Source organism: Adiantum capillus-veneris, chromosome 26, assembly GCF_014529385.1.
Source record: "Adiantum capillus-veneris isolate H3 chromosome 26, ASM1452938v2, whole genome shotgun sequence".
NCBI lineage: Eukaryota > Viridiplantae > Streptophyta > Polypodiopsida > Polypodiales > Pteridaceae > Adiantum > Adiantum capillus-veneris.
This window is the reverse complement of record NC_140956.1, coordinates 41860222-41872492: the sequence shown is the minus strand read 5'-3', so window position 1 is coordinate 41872492 and position 12271 is coordinate 41860222.

The following is a 12271-nucleotide window of genomic DNA, read 5'->3' as shown; positions in this document are numbered from 1 at the left end:
TGATATATCCTAAAGATAAACTTAAATATAAAAACTAAATCCAAAATCTATTCTTAAATCTAAACCTAAGCTCTCATCAGTAACTATCATTAAATATCCCTAACTATGCTCTAAACCTTAATTATAGAGCTAAATCATAAACCTAAACCCAAAGCTCTAACATGAAATTTAAATCTAAACTCTAACTTAAACATAAAAACTAAATCCTAAACCTATGACTCTCTCTCTCTCTCTCTCTCTCTCTCTCTCTCTCTCTCTCTCTCTCTCTCCTATCTATATATGTCATAGTATGTCTATTTACAAAGACGGACATTGACGAAGCTCTTCACTGATCGATGCACTACTTTCTTGGACAATGCAGACATTAAGTAAGATCCACAAAGAGTTGATCGGATTGGTCTCATAAATTATTTTGAAATTTTGAAGACGTTTAATATAAAATTTCATTTCATTTCTCTCTCTCTCTCTCTCTCTCTCTCTCTCTCTCTCTCTCTCTCTCACACACACACACACACACACCCACGTGTGTGTGTGTGTGTGAGAGAGAGAGAGAGAGAGATAAAGAGAGAGGGGAAGGGAAAATAAGAGAGAGGAGAGGGAGGTAGCATACCTGGCCCTCCCTCCTCTCCTCATGTGTGTGTGTGTGTGTGTGTGTGGGGGGGGGGGGGGGGGGGGGGGGGGGGGCATGCATATACCTGTCTTGTAAGAGAGCCAAATTTCAGATCTGTAGATCTGAGTTTTTGGCGCTTGCGGATTATTTTTTTACAAGGTCGGTGTCTCTACAGCCGTCGTTATAAGTGTCGCTATTTAACAAAGGCTATAGCGATGCCGTGAATTTTCCACATTTGAGTGTCGCACTACTACCGTCGCTATGTTGAAGAATCTCTTGTAGTGTTTCTAATGTAATGTGATGCCCTACAATACCAAATGTGGTACTCCATGATACCAAATGTGTACATTTAACTTCAAATGTTGCATCAAATACAATGAGTGAACATGCACATCTTGATTAACACATGCATGATGCCAATGAATAACGTACCACGGCTTGACTTGTTGGCAGATTTTGATTCATCATCATCAAAGAGGAGTGAGGTCCGTTCGGAGTCGATATCAGCAACCTTACATTGTTTTGCAGTAGCCCTTTTGTTGGGACTAGTTTTGCTCCAGCTCTGTTTGTTGGGGGAATGGGGTGGAAGCACCTTTGTTGTTGCTTTCGCCAGGGGAGGGCATTCCCTCCTTGGCCTTTGCTTTTTTTTGCATGTTAAAGGTGACGCTCTGATGGAAACATCTCCCTTGGCCTTTGGGGTTCTCATGGTTGAAAAACTAACATGCGAGAGCTACAATCAAATTTGATGTTGAGAGAGGAGAGAGAGAGAGAGAGAGAGAGAGAGAGAGAGAGAGAGAGAGAGAGAGGAAGGAGACTAGAAGAGCACGCAATGGAATGCTTAAGTTCAAACGCAGGGCAAAAAAAATGGAACCACTAAATCCACTCGTGACACTACTACTCTCACACAGGGTGGTTCGAGGGCCCATTTTGAAATTGTACAAAACATTCTTATACAAATACCATCATAATTAAAAAAATATAAATACAAATACCTTTTTCCTCAAAACTTTCCCTCCAAAGTACCAAATAGGTGGGAAAAAAATTGACCCTTTTTTTGTACCACCAACCTTTGCTTTCAGCCTTATGCTAGTAGAAGGCTCTTCATAGCTAAGAAACATTACTCTGTTACTGAAAGAGAATGTTTGGGGATGGTGTATTCTGTGAAGAAGTTTCGTCATTATTTTCTTGGAAAATTATTCAACTTTCATGTAGATCACTTGACATTATTGTTCCTTGTGCAGCATCAGAATTTAGTGGGCTGACTAGCTTAATGGATGATTTTGCTACAGGAATTATGGTTTGAGGTAGTGCATAGTGTGGGTGCACAACAAGTGTTCGCTGATTATTTGTCTCAATTGGATTTAGGGGAAGCATCAACTGGTGTCAAGGAATAATTGCCATATATGCATTTATTTGGAGCAAAAGTTGGAGTAGATGTGACAACTATAGGGACTGATCAAAGTGAAGAAGATATTTTGAATCAAGAAACCCTTCCATGGATCTGGTATGAGGAGATGATGTTGTTCTTGTAAGAAGGCATTATGCCAGCCCACGTAAGTTTGGATCAAAGAAAGAGGGTGGCCTTGAAGAGTAACAGGTTTGAAATCTTGTTGGGCCAGTTGTATTATAGAGATTTAAGGGGAGTGTTGTTGTGGTGTGTCTTGAACCTGAAAAGCGAGTGGTGCTTGGGGAGGCTCATGAAGGCATTATTGGAGTCCATTTATCAGGTGCACTAATAGCAAAGAAAGATTTCAATTCGGGCTTTGGTGGCCTATTTTCCATACGGATGCGTTCAAATTTGTGATGCAATGCGATGTGTGTCAGAGAATAGGCTAGCTAGTTAACAACGATAGATTACCATTCAATTTAGTATTGCCACTTGAACCTTTCCAAAAATGGAATTTGGACTTTATAGGCCCACTTAAACTTGCAACAAAACAAGAAAAGTTCAGATACATTTTGACTTGTACAAATTATTGTACAAAATGTGTCAAAGCTTGGGCATTAAAAGAAGATATTGTAGTCTCTTGTGGACTATCTTTGTCGGGATGTGTTTCCCAAGTTTGGTCTACTAGTGGAATTGGTGAGTGATTGAGGCACACCTTTTTTGAATAAAGTTATTAGGGAGTTTCTATGAGCTTTTTAGATTATGCATAAAAAAGTACACCTTATTATCTGCAAGCAAATGGATTGGCAAAGAGCAACATATAAAGTGACCATGTGAATATTGACAAAGCTAGTAGCTACAAAACAAAATGATCAAAATTTGAAGCCTCTCGCATCACTTTCGACATATCACATGTGGTTTAAGGTGGCTAATGGGTGTACTCACTTTAAGTTAGCATTTGGAATAGAGGCAATTCCCCCCTTAAAGTTTGTGGTTTCTAGCATGCAGATTGAGGTTTTTGAAAGACTGTTACCAGAGGACTTTATGATCTATAGGATAGATCAATTGCTCCAATTGGAAGAAGATAGATATACTAGTTTCATGTTGATGAGAGAGTTACAAGTCAAGAAGAAGAAACAGATGGACAAAGGTATGCGGTCTAAGATATTAAAAGCAGGCGATCTTATGATGATGTTTAATTCTCGGCAAGGGAAGCATAAAGAAAAGCTGAAATTACGGTGGGCGGGACCCTATCGTGTTCATGAAAGTGCAGGGCTGAATGCGTTCCAAGTGCGTATGTGTGGTGATGTGCAATGTTAGGTCATTGCCATAAGCAGTTTGAAGTTGTCAAATAGTCTTTCCATTAATTTCGTTGTGCGGATAGACTTACTACTCATATGCGGTAACTTGTGTTGTCTTATAGATTATTGATTGATTTATTTTATTGTTTTGTGTTAATCAACAAGGCAATCCTCTTCATCTTGCAAATTGTTAGGTCAGTGCACAGTGTGTAGCGGCCAGTATTGTTCAATGTATTGAAGGTGGGCTTGTGCGTGCCAGAGCCAGAATAAAAAGGGGGGGGGGGGGGGGGGGGGGGGTGAAGAGAGGGAGAAATGAAATGAAATGTTATATTAACTATCTTTAAAAATCCTATGAGACCAAACTGATACAATCCTTATGGATCTAAGCCAATGTCTAGGTACAAAAAAGTAAAGTTAGTTGTCAATGTCCGCCTTTGTAGGTAGTCGCCTTGGGAGGGGGGAGAGAGAGAGAGACTTTGATATGGTTGATATGAACAAATGAAGGAAAGAGGTATAGAGTCGTGGTTGCATGAGAGCAAGAGGGAGAATCGGTTGGTTGTGCAAAATATATATATAATGTAGGATTTTTTATAAAAAAATTCACAAATTTGGCAGTGTAGTTGTGGGCGTAATTTCACATTATAGTGTTCGGACGTGTGAGACACCTTGCATTTGCCGCTTTGTTGTATAAGTTTTTCTCTCGATGGTAAAAGTATCCTGATCTTGTAGGACCATGGTTTCCATGCAACCATGGCCTATAACAGATGCCCTAGCATGTCACAAGTGTGCCTCACGGTTCTCTGCGGCCATCCATGGGACCACATTACTATTTTAAGGGGTGCCCAAAATAGGACCCCCATTGTATCAAAAGTTATTATAAAATTTAAAAAAAAGAACCAGAAAATAAAATTATGTTCATCACAGAGGAGCTGGAGAGCACCGTCCATAGCCTCGTCTGCCCGCTTCCATTGCAAGTTTCCATGAAGGGAAATCCCACCAGGACAGTGGCTCGCATTTGCAAGTCCCGAAGGCCCCCCTTTTGGTGACCACCGTTGCCATTATTGGGTCTTGCAGGACCCAATGTGTATAGTTTTAGCTCCCTTCACTCCTCCAAAAAAAGCGCTTCTCCTTCTCTCAGATAACCCCCCCTCAGTCACCCAACTTCACCTCCTTTGCCCTGCTCACGGACACCTGCAAACGGGCCCCTCCAGTTTCTCTCCTCTATCTTGTTCATGGCCAACCCATTGGCTTCAACATGCAACTCTCGGAGCTTTCAAGATCAACGTCTGCAATATTTCTTGTGCAATTTCCCAAACTAGTTGGAATAGCTCCCACCAGCGTGTTGTCGCTGAGGAATAGCATTTGAAGCTTTCCCAAGAATCTGATCTCATCGGGGATATGGCCTAAGATCTGGTTTGTGTTGAGGTCCATATCAACAAGGATTGTGCAATTACCCATGCTGCGAGGGAATGATGCCTGCAGTGGGCTACGTGATGCATGATGGTGGTTGGTTGGCTGGGTCCAGGAAAAAGACTATTAAGGCACACCAAATAGCAACCCTCTTCATATCTCAGATTTTCAAACACCATGGATTTCCATCATCCATCGTATCAGATAGAGATCCTAGAATGACCAGTAATTTTTGGATAGGTCTCTTTGAAAATCTAGGTACAAGGTTGAATTTCTCTTCGGTCTATCACCCACAAACAAATGGCCAAAGTGAGATAGCTAACCTTACAATTCTCGATCTACTAAAGATATATGTTACAGAAGTAGATCAACGCTCACAATGGGAGAAGTATCTACCACTTGTAGAGTATGCATACAATAACATTGTCTATACCACTACAGGAAAGGCACCTTTTGAAATCATAGAGGGAAGACCTAAAAGTCCCTTGCTACTTGAGGTACATGGGAAGATCTTCGTTGCCGATGAGTATAACCTAGACCTACAAGAATCTTTCCAAAAGATTAAGGAGGCTATATCCATCTCCCAACAAAGGCAAAAATCTATTGCTAACAAGCACAGAAGGGCCTTAACATTCAAAGAAAGTGATTGGGTCTTACTACCTTTGTGGCTTGAGAGGGATTTTGGAGAAAAACTTTGGAGCTAGAGCAATGAAAAGTAAGTTGAGTTTAAAGAAACAATTATAATAGGCTTACCATGGAGAGTGGGAAGAATATTGCAAGCCTAACCAATAGATTTCAAAGCCTATTAGTAGGAGCACTTCCAAGTCTATGAGCATATTGTCACACTTTTGGAAGAGAAGAACCTACACCAAATCTACATGCAATTTTCAACTTTGTGCACGAAGAGAATAGAAAGCAAAAAACCTAATCCAACTCAAGGAGGGAAATGTATCTGGATTCTACTTCAATAGTCAAATGCTTCACATGTGGTAAGCTAGGCCACCAAGAAAAAATTACAACAAATGCTCCCGTTGTGGCAAAAGAGGTTATCCACTAGTGAGATGCTACTTCAAACATCAACCCAAGAAGTAGAAGACCGTCACCCACACCATAACAAGCAAAGATGAAGCAAATTTTATACAAGACTAGAATGGTGAGGATCATGGTTCCACTCACGTTGTTTATGATTGGGATTCAAACATATTGTAGAGCACATATGATTACCACCCTCTACCTCAATCTATTGTATCATGTTGGAGATATCCCCAAAGTGCTCGGTCTCAGTTATGAGCACTAGTTTAAGGAGGATATCATGAGATGAGTCACTTTGGCACTTTTGATCCACCTATGATTTATGAGCCACATTTAGGCTCTTATGGTATGAGTATGAGCCATGATATGCACCTTATGAGGATATATGAGCAATTGTTGACATATGAGTGTCTCTAAATGCCAAGGGGAGGCTAAATGAGGATGGGCTTTAGCCAATGAACCAACCCTTAGGTAATGCACAAGAGATGAAATGGCATGAGATGAAATTAGCACATATTTGTTGCATTAATTGACTCTTAATTTCAGCCCCACCTTCCTAAGGTCGACCTCTCTTCTTAGGGATGCTTGGCACATGCATTTGACACCTATGCAAATATGCATCCGTCATATGGCACCTACACTCTAGGCTAGCTCTTTTAAACTATTTCCATAATAAAGTTCTCTTGTGTATATGTTTATGATTATATTAGACCCCACAAATGCTTGGTGTAAGAGAAAATTAGTTTTCTTCTCCACAATATTCCACTTCACTACTACTATCCTCAATAAACTTACAGCAAGAGTGACATCTACCAAAGGTGGTGCATAAATTGCTCAAAGGTGACACAAACATGGGTGACAATGACCCAAAATAGATGGTTGGTATGGGGAGAAATGGGTTGTCTCCTCCTAAATATCCCACTTCATTATCACTACCCTCACTAAGCATAGAGCAAGGGTGTCATCTATTAGAGTTGGTGCATTGCATTGTTTAAAGGTCACTTTGTAGCACGGCTACAGTGTCACTGGCATGGGACAAGCAGTTAGTGCAGTTGGGCTGAAGATCACACTAGAGGGACACTACATTTGGGTTGGAGTTGGCACTGGACAGACTCTTGCCTGGGCAATGACACGTGGCAAGGATATGGGTGGTAGTCTGGTCGACACCGTGGTCAGACCACCACCGCCACACTTTGGAGATACACTTAGTTGGACCGGATATTTGTTAGCCGTTGGTGGCTCCTTATGGTGGTACATGTGTGTGGTTGGTTCCAGATGTCGGATATCACATCATCATCTACTTTGTGTGGTCATTGGTCTAGAGTCTAGCATCTTGAGTTCATACACATCACATCTACACCATCCTTGCACAGTTGAGCCTTGACACCCCCATTGTATCCATGAGTTCTGGGCTAGAGCTGAATGTGCTGCCATGCCAGAGTATGTATTGGTTTCTTTGAGTTAGTCGATGTTCACGTTGTTCAAGTTTCACTCCTGAGTCTTGCTGTTGTTTCTCTGTTATTCATTGTCTTCTGTGTTTTCATTATGTGGAGTGAGATCTCACGCACACTCCAGTGAGGAGCACCCACTCTAGAGAGCACGACACATTATCTCCACTACAGGTGCTCTCATTTTTGGCACGCCTGGTGGGACCTCAATTGAAGTCTCACTCAGTTGCACTACAGGTTGAGGAGCTAGCTGGTTTAAGCTCTTGCGTGTGTTGGTCTCACCTGCTATGGTCCAAGTCTAGCTTGGTCTCGTCCAACTTCCTCTCGACCGGCTTGACCAACTAGTCTAGTCACTCGCCTTGGTCTAGTCACTTGTCCTGGGCTAGTTACTCGCCATGTGTAGGAGGGCTACAGTGTCACAGGCACTGGACAAACGGTTAGTTGCAGCTGGGCTGGGGTTCGCACTGGACGGACTTTTGCCTAGGCAGTGACACATGGTAGGCATACGGGTAGTGGTCTAGCCGACACGGGTCCAAACCACCACGGCCACAGTTTGGAGATAATCTTAACTGGACAAGATATTTGTGAGCCGTTGGTGGCTCTTTATGGTTGTATATATATTCGTAGTTTTTGGGGTTATGGATATCATCTACTTTGTGTGGTCAGCAGTCCCAAGGGACTTCCAAGAGAAGGTTCTGGATACGTTGGCCAACCTGATGCTCCAACCCAAAGAGACTTTGCAGAGCTCATGACCATAAAAAGTCTTTGGTCGCCAAGCTTCCTCAACAACTAGGTGAGTTTATAGTCAAGAAATGGGTTGAGAAGGCTCTTCCTAAGACTTCTTTGCAAAAACTTAGAGAGAGTCTCCGATCTGAAGCCACTCTGGAGGAGTTCGTTGCTGCTACTACTAGGATAGAGGGAGCAAGGAATCTATTTACTGACTCTCCTCAGGTAGACACTACCTCTATACTCTTGGAAAGTCCATATGACCCCTTGACTTCTTTACGCAAGGAACTAGAATCCCTAAAGTTACAATGAGTTCTTCAAGAGGAGAGGTCCTTCTCTCTTAGACAGATGAAGCCTCCACATCACGAGGCTTTGGAACAGATCAAGCGCGAGCTAGAAGAGCTCAAGTCTCAGCAAGAGACTAAGGCTATGGTTTGGTGTAGCTCATGCCGTTCGCCAGGGTACCCTCCACATGAATGCCCCCTTCGGGCTTATTGCCACTTCTGTGAAAAATCTGTACATGAGGACAAGGATTGCTACTACCTCAAGGGATTGTGACGACAAATATAGCAAAGTCTTGGTCCTACTCTTCAACAATGGCCAGCACCTGCATCCAACATGGTTTCTCCAAATGGCCATCCAAAGCACATGCCAACTTTGTTGTCAACCCCTCCTATGCAAGGTATGCAGAGTACTTTTCCCTCTCAGAGCTTTTATCATGCCTATGCTCCCTCATCCCCTCAAAGATTCTACGCCTCCACCTCCAGCTCCATGCACCAAGAGCAAGGACCACCTCGCCCTTCGACTCGCCCATTGAATCGTCCCATTTTGTGCTATAGATGCGGGGAATATGGACATTACCAAAGCAAATGCTCCTTGCCAGAAGGGTTTGTTCTCTTCCATCATTGCCCTGAAGCAAAGGATCACTGCAGTAAGGATTGTCCCAGACTTCGTGCATCCACTGCTTCGAGCCCAAGTCAAAGCCAAAATGAGTTTACCTTTCCCAAGATCAATGTGATAGCAGTTAGCACCATCTCTCAGCCACCCACTTCTGCCCATGTGGTTACCCCTCAAGCTGCAGTTTATAGAGGAGCCAGCGGGCGTCCTCACTTGGGCCCAGAGGGCCGATCTCAGTCTTGGCATTCCAACAAGTTCAACTCCCCCACACATTTCGACACCGCTTTCAGCTGTTGACAAGCCATCCCCCCAGTGCCAAGCAAGAATCCAAATCTTTGCTCTCTGATATTAATGAAGCTTTCTTGGAAGCAGTTGCCAATCTACATCAGATCAAGGTACCAGAGAAACCACTGGTAGAAAAACAAAAGCTTACATCAGAGACAATCTTGAAGAACACCTTCCAACAAGTGTCGCTCTATGACATGTTGCAGCTAGATGCGAGTTTTCAAAGTGACACCCAGTCGCTTTACCCCGGAGGCAGGTCCTAGTGGCGGGCAAGTCCCAATGCAACCATCACAGTCCTATATGATATCCCATACTGCTGCTCCCCTTAAGGATTATAGAAGCCCTCGGCTGCCCTCGGCTCACCGTGTCCGTCTTGGGGCGAAAATTCTCAAGAGTGAAAGTGGATGGTGGATCTGGCATCAACCTGATGCCTGAGTCCACTATGTTGGCTTTAGGTCTGCAATCTACATGACTTGCTTCCTTCGCAGTTACGTTGGCCGACCAGAGGACAATCTACCTAGTGGGTATAGTGGACAAGGTGCCTTTTCAGGTACAAGACTTCACCTTTAGCTTGGATTTTGTTGTGGTTCATCTTCCCTAGGTTGAGGGAGGATTTCCCTTGCTCGTCGGTAGACCATGGCTATGACACACTAAAACATTGCATGATTGGAGAAATGACGCAATGTGGATACATATTCCCAATGCATCCCATTCGCCTAGAAGGAGGCATGGATCCTATGGTGCAGTATAGTTCTTTGTCAATGGAAACCAAGCCTTAGCTAGACCAACCTACTCCACCTGACGGGTCGGACGATGATCTGCTGGAGTGGTTAGAAGCTACCAAGTCTATGCCTTGTTGTGGGGTCTCTATTCGATCTTTGCCTGAGGATACACCCTCTTTCACAGTTTCTACAGTACTTAAGCCTAGTAAGACACTTGAGCAAGCAACAAGTGTTGAGGTCACAGAGGCCAATAACTATGCGCCCTTGGTGGAAGGACTTGGTAAGCCTATGAAGAATTATAGAAGGCGAAAGAAATCTCCTCTACAGGAGTTTACCCACACTTCAACCTCAGCCACATCTGTGTCTACCTCTCCGACCAAGTCAAAAATCTCCTTTGAGTCTATGGAACTACCCTATAAAACTTCTAGTCGGCCGGTGATGGTACAGCTCGTAAATCACCCTATCTGGCATCTACATGGGAGGGTTATTCCAAGGGCCACAAAGGGCAGTGTCTCACAAATCCTAGAATCAGAGATATCACCCTACCCACCCCCTCACTCTCTCCTCGCCCCCCCTGCCCACCCCCTCTTGCCCCTACCCTCCCCCTCACTCTCACTCACCCATACCCTCCCCTCACTCACCCCTACCAGTTCCCCCTACCCTCCCCCTCTTGTCCCTACCCAAAATCACTCGCCCCTACCCTCCCCCTCACTCACTCTCGCCCCATACCCTCCCCTCACTCGCCCATACCCTCCCTCACTCTTACTCGCCCCTACCCAATCCCCTCGCCCCTCTCCAATCCCCCTTGCCCCTCACCCCTACCCTCTTCACCTCGCCCTTACCCTCCCTTCTCGTGCCTACCCAATCCCCTCTGGCCTCTCCTCTCCAATTGCCTCGCCCCTCTCCAATTCCCTCGCCCCTACCCAATCCACTTCACCCCTACCCAACCCCCCTCCCCACTCTACCTACCCCCCCTTCCGCTTCGCTCCATGTTAGGCGGTGTAGGAAAAAATCGGGGTCAGTGTATACCACCAACTTAAATTCCAAAATCTAGGTGAGGTTGCTTGAAGAATCGGTAAATTGAGTAATACTCGGCAAAAGCTTTAAACTTTGAACTCACAGCCGGTAGAATTTCAAGGCTATCCCTATTTTCACCGAAAGTTCTCTCGGGGGGAGACAACTCCAGCCACCGGACCCCCCCTCCTCCTTTTGGTTGCATTTTCACTAGCTTTTGTGCCATCTTTGGATTTTGTTCCGTCTTGGGCCTTCTTCGGTTTCTTGCTTTCTGTAGAGCTTATTTCATTGTGGTTGGAGGTTTAGACTGTGCAGCTCACCTCCCAACCGTGTCCTAGCTTATCTCATTGTGGGAGGGTTGTCCATACTATATTATGTTATGCAACTATCTACATTGTCTCTTCCTCCTCGAAACTCAGTATCTTCTCCAAACACCCACTCCTTTAGATGGAGCTGCATTTTCCTGCTAGTTCAATGTTCTTTCTAGTTTCAGTGTTTCCCTCACCGGGACGGTGAGTGGTCTTGTGGCGGGCAACCTGTAGCAGGACTACAATGTCACTGGCATGGGATAGGCAATTAATACAGTTGAGCTGGAGTTCACACTCGATGGACAGTCTTTACTGGGCTGGAGTTCGCAATGGACGTACTCTTGCCTGGACAATGACACGTGGGAGAGATACGGCTGGTGGTCTGGTCGACACCGTGGCTGGACCACCACCGCCACAGTTTGGAGATAGACTTAGCTGGACCGGATATTTGTTAGTCGTTGGTGGCTCCTTATGGTGGTACATATGTGTGGTTGGTTCCAGTTGTCGGATATCACATCATCATCTACTTTGTGTGGTCATTGGTTTGGAAAATCTAGCATCTTGAGTTCATACACAACACGTTTGCACCATCCCCGCATACCATGAGTTCTGGGCTCGAGCTGAGTGTGTTGCCATGTCAAAGTCTGTATTGGTTTCTTTGGACTTAGTCGATGTTCATGTTGTTCAGGTTTCACACCTGAGTCTTGTAGTTGCTATTATTCAGTGTCTTCTGTGTTTTCATTCTGTGGAGTGAGATCTCACACACATTGCACTGAGGAGCACCCACTATAGAGAGCACGACACATTATCTTTGCTACACACTTAACAATTAGAATAGGACTAGGAGCCTCTCATTCATACTCAACATGTCCATAAAAAATGGCCTCAAATTTGACATGTAAGTATTGACTACCTATCATGAAAAGTGAGGATTAAAGAGATGCATGTGTTAGGTATGTGCCCAAGATGTAAACAAAAAAGGATTAGATATGCAACCTATGTTTCTTCTCTTAGGCTTTCCCAGAAACCAAAACAAATGATGCCAACTTGTGTTACAAGTTGTTCACAAGCCGTAACAGTTTCTTGCACTTTTCTCGACTATAAGCAACCAATGCATTGCAAACTATAAGT